We start from the raw sequence: 14,098 nt of genomic DNA, 5'->3' as shown, positions 1-14,098 counted from the left end.
AGGGGAGGAGGAGGATCTGGGGAACTACAGGCCAGTCAGCCTCACCTCAGTCCCCAGACAAATCATGGAGCAGGTCCTCAAGGAATAAATTCTGATGCACTTAGAGCAGTGGTCCCCAACCTGTTTTGTCTGGCAGGCACCAGATGATGAGCCATGGAGGACCAAGCGGCAACGTCAATAGGCGTCGCCGCCGACAAGCAGCATCATCCAGAGGTGTCGCTGCTGAAAATCTACAGCATTTCAGCGGCGCCGCCTCTGGATGATGCTGCTTGTCGCCATTTCGATGGATGCTCCTCCGCTGGCCAGTATGCGAGCGCATTTAGATGCCCCAGCGGGCGCCATGGCGCCCGCGGGCACTGCATTGGGGACCCCTGACTTAGAGGAAAGGAAAGTGATCAGGAACAGTCAGCATGGATTCACCAAGGGCAAGTCATGCCTGACTAAACTAATTGCCTTCTATGACGAGATAACTGGCTCTATGGATGAGGGGAAAGCAGTGGACATGTTATTCCTTGACTTTAGCAAAGCTTTTGATACGGTCTCCCACAGTATTCTTGCCAGCAAGTTAAAGAAGTATGGCCTGGATGAATGGACTATAAAGTGGATAGAAAGCTGGCTAGATCGTCAGGCTCAACTGGTAGTGATCAATGGCTCGATCTCTAGTTGGCAGCCAGTATCAAGCGGAGTGCCCCAAGGGCCAGTCCTGGGGCCGGTTTTGTTCAATATCTTCATTAATGATCTGGAGGATGGTGTTGACTGCACCCTCAGCAAGTTTGCAGATGACACTAAACTGGGAGGAATGGTAGATATGCTGGAGTGTAGGGATGGGATACAGAGGGACCTAGACAAATTAGAGGATTGGGCCAAAAGAAATCTGATGAGGTTCAACAAGGACAAGTGCAGAGTCCTGCACTTAGGACGGAAGAATCCCATGCACTGCTACAGACGAGGGACCGAGTGGCTAGGCAATCAGTTCTGCAGGAAAGGACCTAGAGGTTACAGTGGACAAGAAGCTGGATATGAGTCAACAGTGTGCCCTTGTCGCCAAGAAGGCTAACAGCATTTTGGGCTGTATAAGTAGGGGCATTGCCAGCAGATTGAGAGACGTGATCATTCCCCTCTATTCAGCATTGGTGAGGCCTCATCTGGAGTAGTGTGTCCAGTTTTGGGCCCCACACTAAAAGACGGATGTGGAAAAATTGGAAAGAGTCCAGCGGAAGGCAACAAATGATTAGGGGGCTGGAGCACATGACTTATGAAGCGAGGCAGAGGGAACTGAGCTTGTTTAGTCTGCCGAAGAGAAAAATGAGGGGGGATTTGATGCTTTCAACTACCTGAAAGGGGTTCCAAAGAGGATGGATCAATTGTCCTCAGTGGTACCAGATGACAGAACAAGGAGTAATGGTTTCAAGTTGCAGTGGGGGAAGTTTAGGTTGGATATCAGGAAAAACTTTTTCACTAGGAGGGTGGTGAAGCACTGGAATGGGTTACCTAGGGAGGTGATGGAATCTCCTTCGTTAGAGGTTTTTAAGGTCAGGCTTGACAAAGCCCTGGCTGGGATGATTTAGTTGGGGATTGGTCCTGCTTTGAGCAGGGGGTTGGACTAGATGACTTCCTGAGGTCCCTTCCAACTCTGATATTCTATGATTTCTTTTCTTTGGGGGCAAAAACAATTAACACAACAACCTTTGAAGCAACATAGGAAGCAAAGCAGACATCTGAAAAACCTGTGTAGTTTGTTCTCTGACCTATAACTTTACTTAACCCCCACCTAAGAAATTGTATTGATGTAGCAGTCAATGGCCATGTCTACACTACTGGTTAAATGAGCACTGCTGTGATCGATGCAGCGATGTCGATTTAGTGGGTCTGGTGAAGACACTAACTTGATGGGAGAGTGCTCTGCCATTGACATCTGTACTCCACCTCCCAAAGAGGCAGAAGCTATGTTGACAGGAGAGCGTCTCCTATCAATGTAGCGAATGCTGTAAGTCGACCTATGTTATGTCTACTTCAATTTACGTAACTGAACTAGCGTAACTTAGATCGACTTACCGCATTAGTGTAGACCAGCCCTGAAATATAGAAGAGATAAACAATGAAGAGTTTTCTATAGCCAACTAATGCTAGTTACAGCTGTGTTTAAAAAGACCTACCTCTTCCCTTGTTCATGAGAATTGGGAGATAAAGTGTACATTACCGTATATTGTGCTCTGTAAATAGAGGGGACCTGAGCACAGGACCGCGAGTCAGGATCCTTAGCATTCTAATTCCTTGGGCAAAACTCTTAACCTCTCCACCTTTCCCCCTCCCCCAATAAGGGCTTGTCTACCCTAGAATTTGTTGCAACCAGGTAACGTGTTAACATACAGCTTGCCCTGTCTACACTAGTTTTCAAACATGTTACTTAAAATGTTTTAGCTAGCATTTTTTAAAAATATATCTTTGTATCCTAGTTTAGACCTATTCCTTAAAATGGGGGAACACATTCCTCACGTGGGTGTCGCTAGGATTAGCACATTTCTTTAAAGTGCTTTGAAGATATAAACTACTACAAAAGTGCTAAGCATGAGAGATTGTTTAGCTCCTGGCAACCTATATCAAAGCCTTTAGAACTGTTAAATTCACTCCCATAAGTGACATTCCTCCCTCCAAGGCTGTCTCCTGGGTTCTTGTATTGTCTGTTCCACTATACATCTTCAGGTGTGGGATCTCAAATGCTTCAAAAGTGATCCAGTTCCAAAGCAAGTCTGTCCCCTTCTCAGCTCTCCGAGCTCTGGTCAAGTGAAAAAATTCTAAGTTATATCTGTCCTATTGTGATTCACAATCTGATACTTTGATTTGGTTGAATTTTTCTAGTTCCCAACACTTTTGGTAAGTTGTGTTCTGCAAGCACATTTTGGTTGGGCCTCATGACTGAACTATAGTGTATTTAAGTAATCCCAGCATGGTAGGTGGTGTGCAGATGGACAAAATAGATGTGCCTGCACCAAAACCCTTACACTCCTGACTCTGAATTTTTGGAAAATCTAAATATAGTCGAGTCTTGCTAATTCTCACTCTACTAATCCACAAACCTAATAATTCTTCCAAAAACCCCAATGGTTTATCTTGAAATTCCTGAAAATGTAATATGAATGTTTGGGAGGTCTTCATTTAATAAGCCTTCATTATTCACAAAATATATTTCAATATGGCAAGCAATAAAGTATTTTCATATTACACACATCAAATACATGAGCAGAGTGCACTTTGAGGCAGTATCTTTGGTGTTTCTTTGCTCTAATGTGTTAATGTGCAAGGAGTCGCAGTCATTAGTTTGAATTAGTGAAGGTTTTTGCTTTGTTAAACTTCCTTGTGGAGCAAATCTATAACTTTATTATATAGTGTGAAAAAGTAGTTAATGCCGTGGTAATACTACTTATGCACAATTCTCAAAGTGCTTACAAAGGTGGGTAAGCATCATTTCCACTATACAACTGGAGAAAGTGAGACACATGGTGGAAAGTGACTTGCCCAAGGTCACAGAGCAAGTCAGTGGCAGAGCTTGGAATAGGTCTCAATTGTAAGCTCCTTGGAGTAGGGGTTTTGTCTTATTTCTGTTTGGAAAGTGCCTGGCTCATGGTCGACATTATCCGAAACACACATCTTCTGTGTAAGCCTGATATTTAATGGATAACCTTGCCTTCTGGCATGTTCAGAAAGCATTTTAAATGATTTTTCCTCACTCATCTCGGTATCAAAAATAACAAACAGTCCCTAAGAATGGAGAGCCATATATTTCACAGGAAAAAATGTCCAGCATTCAGCATTGATTTTTGCAAACTTTGAATTTCTTGGATGAACCATGCTAGAGAAGGGGGAGGTGTTATACTATTGTTTATTCATAGATTCTAGGACTGGAAGGGACCTCGAGAGGTCATCGAGTCCAGTCCCCTGCCTGCATGGCAGGACCAAATACTGTCTAGACCATCCCTGATAGACATTTATCTAACCTATTCTTAAATATCTCCAGAGATGGAGATTCCACAACCTCCCTAGGCAATTTATTCCAGTGTTTAACCACCCTGACAGTTAGGAACTTTTTCCTAATGTCCAACCTAGACCTCCCTTGCTGCAGTTTAAGCCCATTGCTTCTTGTTCTATCCTTAGAGGCTAAGGTGAACAAGTTTTCTCCCTCCTCCTTATGACACCCTTTTAGATACCTGAAAACTGCTATCATGTCCCCTCTGTCTTCTCTTTTTTCCAAACTAAACAAACCCAATTCTTTCAGCCTTCCTTCATAGGTCATGTTCTCAAGACCTTTAATCATTCTTGAAAGGTTTCAGAGTAGCAGCCGTGTTAGTCTGTATCCGCAAAAAGAAGAACAGGAGGACTTGTGGCACCTTAGAGACTAACAAATTTATTAGAGCATAAGCTTTCGTGGACTACAGCCCACTTCTTCGGATGCATCCGAAGAAGTGGGCTGTAGTCCACGAAAGCTTATGCTCTAATAAATTTGTTAGTCTCTAAGGTGCCACAAGTCCTCCTGTTCTTCTTTAATCATTCTTGTTGCTCTTCTCTGGACCCTTTCCAATTTCTCCACATCTTTCTTGAAATGTGGTGCCCAGAATTGGGCACAGTACTCCAGCTGAGGCCTAACCAGAGCAGAGTAGAGCGGAAGAATGACTTCTCGTGTCTTGCTCACAACACACCTGTTAATACATCCCAGAATCATGTTTGCTTTTTTTTGCAATAGCATCACACTGTTGACTCATATTTAGCTTGTGGTCCACTATAACCCATAGATCCCTTTCTGCCGTACTCCTTCCTAGACAGTCTCCTCCCATTCTGTATGTGTGAAACTGATTTTTTTTCCTTCCTAGGTGGCGCACTTTGCATTTGTCTTTGTTAAACTTCATCCTGTTTAACTCAGACCATTTCTCCATTTTGTCCAGATCATTTTGAATTATGACCCTGCCTCCAAAGCAGTTGCAATCCCTCCCAGTTTGGTATCATCCACAAACGTAATAAGCGTACTTTCTATGCCAATATCTAAGTCGTTAATGAAGATATTGAACAGAGCCGGTCCCAAAACAGACCCCTGCGGAACACCACTCGTTATGCCTTTCCAGCAGGATTGGGAACCATTAATAACAACTCTCTGAGTACGGTTAACCAGCCAGTTATGCACCCACCTAAATTGTATTTGCCTAGTTTATTGATAAGAATATCATGCGAGACCATATCAAAGCCTTACTAAAGTCTGTGGTATACCACATCCACAGCTTCTCCCTTATCCACAAGACTCGTTATCCTATCAAAGAAAGCTATCAGATTGGTTTGTCATGATTTGTTCTTTACAAATCCATGCTTGCTATTCCCTATCACCTTACCACCTTCCAAGTGTTTGCAGATGATTTCCTTAATTACTTGCTCCATTATCTTCCCTGGCACAGAAGTTAAACTAACTGGTCTGTAGTTTCTTGGGTTGTTTTTATTTCCCTTTTTATAGAAGGGCACTATATTTGCCCTTTTCCAGTCTTCTGGAATCTCTCCCGTCTCCCATGATTTTCCAAAGATAATAGCTAGAGGCTCGGATACCTCCTCTATTAGCTCCTTGAGTATTCTAGGATGCATTTCATCAGGCCCTGGTGACTTGCAGGCATCTAACTTTTCTAAGTGATTTTTAACTTGTTCTTTTTTTTATTTTATCTGCTAAACCTACCCCCTTTCCATTAGCATTCACTATGTTAGGCATTCCTTCAGACTTCTCGGTGAAGACCGAAACAAAGAAGTCATTAAGCATCTCTGCCATTTCCAAGTTTCCTGTTACTGTTTCTTCCTCTTCACTGAGCAGTGGGCCTACCCTGTCTTTGGTCTTCTTCTTGCTTCTAATGTATTGATAAAAAGTCTTCTTGTTTCCCTTTATTCCTGTAGCTAGTTTGAGCTCATTTTGTGCCTTTGCCTTTGTAATCTTGCCCCTGCATTCCTGTGCTGTTTGCCTATATTCATCCTTTGTAATTTGTCCTAGTTTCCATTTTTTATGACTCCTTTTTATTTTTTAGATCATGCAAGATCTCGTGTTTAAGCCAAGGAGGTCTTTAGCCACACTTTCTATCTTTCCTAACCAGCGGAATAGCTTGCTTTTGGGCCCTTAATAGTGTCCCTTTGAAAAACTGCCAACTCTTTCCTCAGTTGTTTTTCCCCTCAGTCTTGATGCATCGGTTCACATCCCAGCAATCCCTCTGCTTCCGTCCACAATTGGCGCCATCTTTCAACGTTTTTTGTACTGTGCTCTCTGTCTTCCCTTTCGGTCTGCGGGAATGGAGCCCGAACTGCTGAGGAATATGCTGGCGAGACTCATCAGCACATCATTATTTGGCAGTCGAGTTATTCCTTAAGATCCAAAGTGACAGTGAGGCCTCCGATGATATCGACTCGAGTAATGCATACGACACGAGATTGCTTGTAGATACAGACTAACACGGCTACCCCCTGATACGAGATTGCTTGTGGCATTCACAGACATGCTCACCACTGTGGAACACTGCTTTTGGGCTCGGGAAACAAGCCCCGAGTGATGGGATCACATTGTCATGCAAGTCTGGGATGACGAGCAGTGGCTGCAGAATTTTCAGATGAGAAAAGCCACTTTCATGGGACTGCGTGATGAGCTCGCCCCCACCCTGTGGCGCAAGGACACAACATTGAGAGCTTCCCTGCCGGTGGAGAAGCGGGTGGCTATTGCAATCTGGAAAATGGCAAATCCAGACAGCTACTGATCGGTCGCTAACCAGTTTGGAGTGGGGAAGTTGACTGAGTTTGTAAGGCCATTAATGGCACCCTGCTCAGAAGAACAGTGACTCTGGGCAACGTGTGTGACATTGTGGCTGGCTTTGCACAAATGGGTTTCCCTAACTGCGGAGTGGCAATAGATGGGACGCATATTCCAATTCTGGCACCAGCCCAGCTAGCCTCCGAGTACATTAATCAGAAGGGCTATTTCTCTATGGTTCTCCAGGCACTTGTGGATCACCGTGGGCGTTTCATTGACCTTAACGCAGGCTGGCTCGGAAAGGTGCATGACGCACGCATCTTTCGGAACACTGGCCTGTTCAGGAAGCTGCAAGCCGGGACTTTTTTTCCCCAGAGCAGAAGATCACTGTAGGGGAAGTTCAAATGCCCATTGTGATTCTTGGAGACCCTGCTTACCCTTTAATGCCGTGCTCATGAAACCCTACACAAGGAGCCTTGTCAGCAGCAAGAAACGGTTCAACAACAGGCTGAGCCGGTGCAGAATGACTGTGGAGTGTGCTTTTGGCCATTTAAAGGGCCGCTGGTGCTCTCTGTATGGGAAGCTGGACCTGGCCGATAACAACATCCCTGCAGTTATATCCGCGTGCTGTACCCTCCATAACATTTGGGAAGGGAAGGGTGAAAGATTCACTCAGGCATGGAACTCGGAGGTTCAACACCTGAATTTGAACAGCCAGAGAGCAGGGCTATTAGAGGGGTCCAGCACAGGGCTGCAAGGATTAGGGATGCCTTGAGGGAGCAGTTTGAGGCTGAAAGCCACCAGTCATGTCTGGGGCCCCGCATGGGAGTGAAGTGCAGTGGTTCCAATGTTAGTAGGAATCTGTGTTTGCTACGTATGATGCACTGACTTGCAGTGCCTGTTGCTTTCCTGAGCTAAGGTAGCTTTTACTGTATGCAATAATAAAGAATGTTTTCAAAGCAAAAAAAAATCCATTTATTGAAAAGAAACACAACTGTTTGGGAAACAGGGCAAGGGGGTGGGGTGGGGAACGGTACAATCTCAGATTTGCATATGTCCTGTTATCATACTCCGCCTTCCTGTTTGGAGTGCTGTGCAATGAGTGCTGCACTTCCGGATGGCTATACTGCATGGTGATGGGGGTTGAGTGCGGTGGGTAAGGGTAGTAGTTTAGTTTTCAGGGCTGGGTGGTGAAGCTACAGGTATTGGAGGCAGCTGGTGGCGATAAGAACCCAGATGTTTGCGAAAGTGGGTTGGAGGTGCCATGGGGGCACAAGGGAAAGAGTTTTGGGACAAGGGCTGAAGTGTGTGTGTGTGTGTGGGGGTGGGTGCAGTAGTGCTCCACCTGCATGGCTACGAGCGCCTGGATCGAGTGCGCTTGGCACTCCATGATGCTTATCAGCCGCTCCGTGCTTTGGTGCCGGCGCTCCGTATTCTGCTGGCAGACCCTCCTTTCACTCTCCCGCCACTCCTGCACTTTTTGACTTCATGCAGCATGTCCTTTTTGCTTCTACGTGGCCTCTTCCTGATTCTTTGCAGCCTCTCAGCCGGTGATAACACGGACGGCTGAGATCTCAAGGTTGCATCTGTAAAGGCAAAATGCAACACTTAACAGAAGCAGCATTGTTCACACTAGACAGAGCAATGATTTCCCCCATACTTAAGCAGGGCAAGCACAGTTTACACAATAACATAATTTGCCCGTTCCCAAGTGAGCGCACATAACCCACAGGAACCCCAAAATGGGTCAAGGGGGACTGATTCTTTCATGGCTGTACTGTCCTCTGGGTTTCTGTGCCTTGGGGAGAGCCAACAGCTGCAGGGGTCCCCTATACTGAACACTATCCCCACATTTTCCACAGGGGTTCATCCTGGAAGATATCTCACTGCTGAGGGTGACCTGGGAAGCAAGCGAGAGTCTTCTACTACAGTGCAGCTTCCACCCTGGCCCATGTGCAGCTTGCCTGTGTGCAGCAATGATCTCTCCCCCCCCCCAGCCCCCACCCCCCGCCCGCCCCTCACGGATAAGGACCACAGTGGCTCTCCCGTGAAACCCGCACAAGCACATTGCCCAAGTTCTGGCTGAGACCTTGAAGTGATCTCTGGGTCCGGTTACCGCGATGTGAGAGAGCACATCAATGCCCTATTCTGCATCTAGGCGTGCGTGCAGCCCTAATTCTCCTCACCCCAAGAGCCCGCACCGAATAACTTCCTTCCCAAAATAAAAGCCGCTTACTGGGAACCTCCTCTAGTGTTTGTCCTTCCCCAAGCACCAGCCGCCATGACTGGCTATCCTCCTCCTGGCTTGAGAACAGCTCCTGGCTGCATGCATCTAGGGATGCCGGGGTGTCTTCCCCCTCCTCAGCACCTTTGCTCCTGCTTTGCTGCTGCTCCTCCTCCTGCCTTGTTAGACTGGGCTCTGAAGTGTCCATGGTGGTACTCGGAGTAGAGGTGGAGTCACTCCCAAGTATCACGTCCAGCTCTTTGTAAAAATGGCAGGTTGCGGGGGCAGCACTGGAGCAACTGTTTGCCTTGTGGGCTTTGCGGTAGCTCCTTCACTTAAACCCTGCACCGCAGAGTGTCCCGGTCATGGCCCCTTTCCATCATGTCCCTTGATATCTGCCTGAAGGTATCGTAATTCCTATGGCTGGAGCGCAGCTGGGACTGGACAGCTTCCTCCCCCAAACACTGATGAGGTCCAGCACCTCACCATTGCTCCATACTGGGGTTTGCCTGGTGCGTAGAGGCATGGTCACCTGGAAAGATTCGCTGAGAGCATTCCAGGCCTGGCTGAGCAAACAGGAAGGGGATTTTCAAAATTCCCAGAGAATTTAAAGGGTGGGTCTGATGGTTGGTCAGCTGAGGGCAGGGCAGTAGAGTTCAAACTGATGACCAGAGTGGCTAGCACAGGCATTGTGAGACGCTTCTGGAGGCCGATCAGAGCGCATTAACAGGCCGCAGCGCTCCAGAAGGGGCGCATCAAACATTATTCTACTCACTGAGGTGGAGTACCAGGGGCGCACTAGCTACGGAGTCAGAGCGCTCTGTGCCTTGCCAGTGTGGGCGGGTTGTGAGTTAAAGTGCACTGGGCTGCTTTAATGCGCTCTAACTCACAAGTGTAGCCATGTCCTCAGTAGAATGTTTTTTTTTTGGTTTTGTTTTTCCCAAAACTTTCCATGAGGTGGCAGATGCTCTTCAGAAGTGCACTGACAGAATTTTAAAGAATGATTCAATAATCTAATTCTTTGCTTTACGTTGTGTTTTCAAACATGCTAAAAATAATCAAAACAGCAAAATATGGTCCTGGGACTGTGGGAAAAGGAATAAAAATGCTGTTCTCCCAGTATCCAGTTGTCTGCTTATTCTGCCTTTTTCTTAAGAATAGAGTTTATTGAAGCAATTTATCCTGACTAAATGTGATATAAATCTCTGTACATGTATTTACATGCAGGTTATTGTTCTTAGTGAGTGAGCAGTTAATAGTTTTTGAGGGACAAAATGAATCCTCCTAATATCTTGCAAGATCCGTTAACTGCAATTCTTATAGTGCACAAGTCTTCAAATTTTTAAACAGAGCTGCTTGTTACACTGTCAGAAGTGTCTGGGGGGGAAACCTGAAATACGGTGTTTGTTTTTTCCTCAGTTTTGATTAGTTTTATCAAAGCCACAAGACTGTCTGCTGATTCATTTTTATTTTATTTTTTTTTAATGTCATAAACAGCTTTTATGTGAACTGGAAGCATAAATACCAAATGAAGAGAGACCCAAAATCTTAAGTATTGGGGGAGGAAACAAGCTGTTTAAGTGACAGATGTCTGACATTACATTAATTAAGGAAAAGTAAGGATTTTTGCCTTGTAAATTAGAGCAGCCCTTCCTATTATCCTGCAAATTTAATAGACTTTTTATTAGAAAAATCACTTCTCCTGCTAGCTAAGTATACCATGCAGCTCCATTTAAAACCCCAAACTGTGTTAAAGTTTTAACTTCATAAGTCTTCACCCTTTGACTATTCAGTAACTTCACCTTTTTTTAAGGTGGATTTTTGCAAAACTTTAAAAGACAACTAATGCCACCTTTTCATCCATTCCTTGTCTGCCATTCTCCTGTTATCACAACATGATTGCTCTTTCTTCAATGGTTTAATAGCTCCAAAACCTGCTGTCTAAAATTGCTGATGAAGTTCACCACTGCACTGACAGAGGACTTCACTCCCCATGGCTGTCTTGACAATGCAATCTCCCCTCCTACGCAGCCTCACCAGTGTACCTAACCCCTGGCTCTCTGAGAGGGGAGCATAGTCTCCATAGCTTATGCTCCAATACATCTGTTAGTCTTAAAGGTGCCACAGGACTCTCTGTTCCTTTTTATGGTCTCCCTAGGCATACAATCCTTCGTACTGAGATTAACAGCTTGAAGATTTGGCAATCATAGCAGTTTACATCTTCAAAGTGATGTTTAAACATTAATTGTTAACCATCCCTTGCTTCACAGGGTGCATCTCCTTTTACAAATGGAGAAATTGAAGCATGAAGATGGGAATCAACTTGTCAAAGACCACACAAGTTATTGTCTAACCAGGGATTAGAAATCTGGAATACCTGATGTGCAGTTTTGGGTTGAGTCCATAGACCACACTAAAATGGTTGCTGACCTAATGTCTGGAGGTACTGAGGAGTCTTTGGACTGCATGTTGGTCCTATGTCTTTCCTGATTGGTAAAAACTAGCTGGATATACTGGGACTATGCTTGGTGAATACCATCACATCCTTTTGGAAGAACAGGGTACCAGCTTCCTTTGAATAGGCAATTGTTAGGTCTTGTCTTAGTACACCATCTCTTGATACTGTTAGTCCTTCCAAATTACCATCGTGTTTCAAAATTTACCTTCTTCTGGGAAAGGTGGTGACAAAGCAATTCTAGCAGGATTTGGAGGGAGTCTTAACTTTTCCTTCACTCCAGTTAGATTTCTGATCTGGTTATGGTACAGAAACAGCATCAGTTGCATTATCTATCTAAAGGAAGAAATCAAAGATAAATTGACCATGTTGGCTCTTTTAGAACCATCTGCTTCCTTTGATACAGCTGACCACAAGGTTCTGGGGAGATGGTTCTAGTCCTTAGCTGGGGCTAATGGAGTTTGTCTGGTCACTTTGCTCCTTTCTTTCTAGATTTCAGAGAGTTGTTCTGAGTGAATGAGCATGGGGCAGACATGCACGTTACTGCATCATTTGACCTTGTCATTCCTCCTGTTTGAAGGCTTTGTATACATGTTAGTTATTGAAGAAGCATGGACGTATCCTGCTTTCAATATGCTGTTGATAACACCCCTGTTGTTAACCCCCACATCTATATCTCCATTTTGTGGTGTCCTCTGATGCATATGAGTGATTTTACCCAATGCCTGAATGAGATTAGGTCTAGAATGAGGGCTAGCTGGCTGAAGATCAGTCTGGAGAAGATTGTGGTGATGTTTGTAGACTCTGGTTAGAAACTCAGTGGTGGAGATGAGCCCCCTTGATTAGAGGGAGTGCACTCACCTTTTTGGTTTCTCAAGTTAACAATTTGAGGTCTCAGTTGGAATCTTAGACAGATGTGGCCAAGACTGGTTTGTTCTCTTTCTCCCGCCCCTTCCCGCATCTGTGCTTTTTGAGGCTTCTGACATATTTTAGATACTCCTCTTGCTGTTATCTGCCATGCCTTTGCCACTCGAGATTAGATCACTGTCAGGAGCTCTCTAGGCCATAATCTTCAGATCCATGAGAAAACTCCTGCTTTGTACTATGATGGTGCTCCAGGATCTATATTAATTTACAGGTACAATTTAAGATAATGTTGTTGTTGATTTATAAAGTCTTAAGCAGTTTGCTTCCCAGCTGAGTCTCTCATGGGGTTTTTCTGATCAGGAGAAGGCTCTGAGCTGACAATCCTGTGGTTTCTGAAGGAGGGACTGCTAGCAGGGCATTTTCTGTGAGGGACCATTGCCATTGGAACTGTTCTCCTTCCCCAACCACAAACAAAATCCCAAGCCAATCTGCTTCCTCTAGGATCTTTTGAGCTTGTTAACTAACCTTCAGTGCACTCTGCAAGGCCCATTTAACTTCCTGAGTTTTCTGGAAGGTGTGTGTGGGGAGCTAATATTTGTGGTTAACCTCATTTTATCTGCAAATTATGAAGCACCCTTGTTGCCAGTCCATTATATTTTTGTTTGGAGGCTATTTACCCATTGTTTTTTCATGTGTGTATATATAGGGCCTAGAGTTCATTTGCTTAATAAATCTAAACGTAGTCCAAACTGTGATAGCAGACTTTGTAGATACGCTTTAGAAAGAACAGAATTGCAATCCACTCATTTCACCCAGGCTGCTAAACAGGGAACAGTTTTTAGCCAGGACCAACTTGGGCAAGATTTGATCAAGCACGCTAGGGAGGGGAAAGCTCCACATCTCATCAGTCCTTTCAGATAGGCTATTCCTTTACACCCCTAAGCCATCTTTAGCTCCCATTAAAATGCAAACTTCTCCCACATACCTCCCAAGTCTTGTTTTGCTGCACCACTAGAGTACTTTCCATATCGTTCCTAAAAATAACTCTCTCCACCCTCTCAGTACTACTGAGGTGTTTTTACATGGTTAGAAATTTTAAAATCTAAACAAAAAGTGTGTATTTTTTTTTTTAATGAAGTAATTTTGGCTGCATTCTGGTTCCATTTCTGTTCTTGGCTCCAGTGATGCCTGTCGGCTTTCTGCAGCCAAGAGCGTAACTCGGAGAGAGAGACTGGAAGCAAAATGAACAGTCAGAACACGTTCACACAGTAAACCCCCTGAAGAGATAACATTTTCTTTATTATAGCTTTTTAAAATCCAGCTATAAAAATATCAGTAGGTGGATGGAACCATTATTTCTAGAATTTGAGGTGGTGGGGGTTACTTTATTTACTCTTATTTTTTATTAATAAGAATAGCTTCACTTGTAGCATAATAGGACAGAGTGCTTTGTTATCCTTGGCTATAATCTGTGATAAACTACCCTTGCCATCAGCCATGTAGTTTACCCACTAGGGAGCCAGATTATTGCCTTGTAAAATGGAGCACCACTCCTATAATCCCTTAATTAATTAAATGACAAATTTTAGTTCTCTCCCATTGAAAATATAACTTGTATGCAGAGCAGACTCGATTTATCGAACCGCTTCTGGGTAGCGCATTTTTCTATAGAACGTTTGTGTGTGTGTGTGTGTATGTGTACATGCTTTGTATACTATATTAAAAATCAATGAAGAAAATAAACAGTTGGATTAATACTTTGCTTTTCTCTAGTACCTTCCATCTGAGGATACAG

The 14,098-nt window shown here is 44.4% G+C and overlaps 1 protein-coding gene across 10 annotated transcripts in view; it reads left to right on the top strand.

Annotated features, from left to right (window-relative positions):
* The window catches only part of LOC101942323 (cyclic AMP-dependent transcription factor ATF-7), a 118,017-nt gene that overhangs the window by 24,781 nt on the left and 79,138 nt on the right, over positions 1–14,098 (top strand). The gene's annotated exons all lie outside the window — the stretch shown is intronic.

This window comes from Chrysemys picta, chromosome 22, assembly GCF_011386835.1.
Source record: "Chrysemys picta bellii isolate R12L10 chromosome 22, ASM1138683v2, whole genome shotgun sequence".
Lineage (NCBI taxonomy): Eukaryota > Metazoa > Chordata > Testudines > Emydidae > Chrysemys > Chrysemys picta.
Note: the sequence above shows the minus strand (reverse complement) of the source record. Positions and strands in the feature narration are given on the sequence as shown.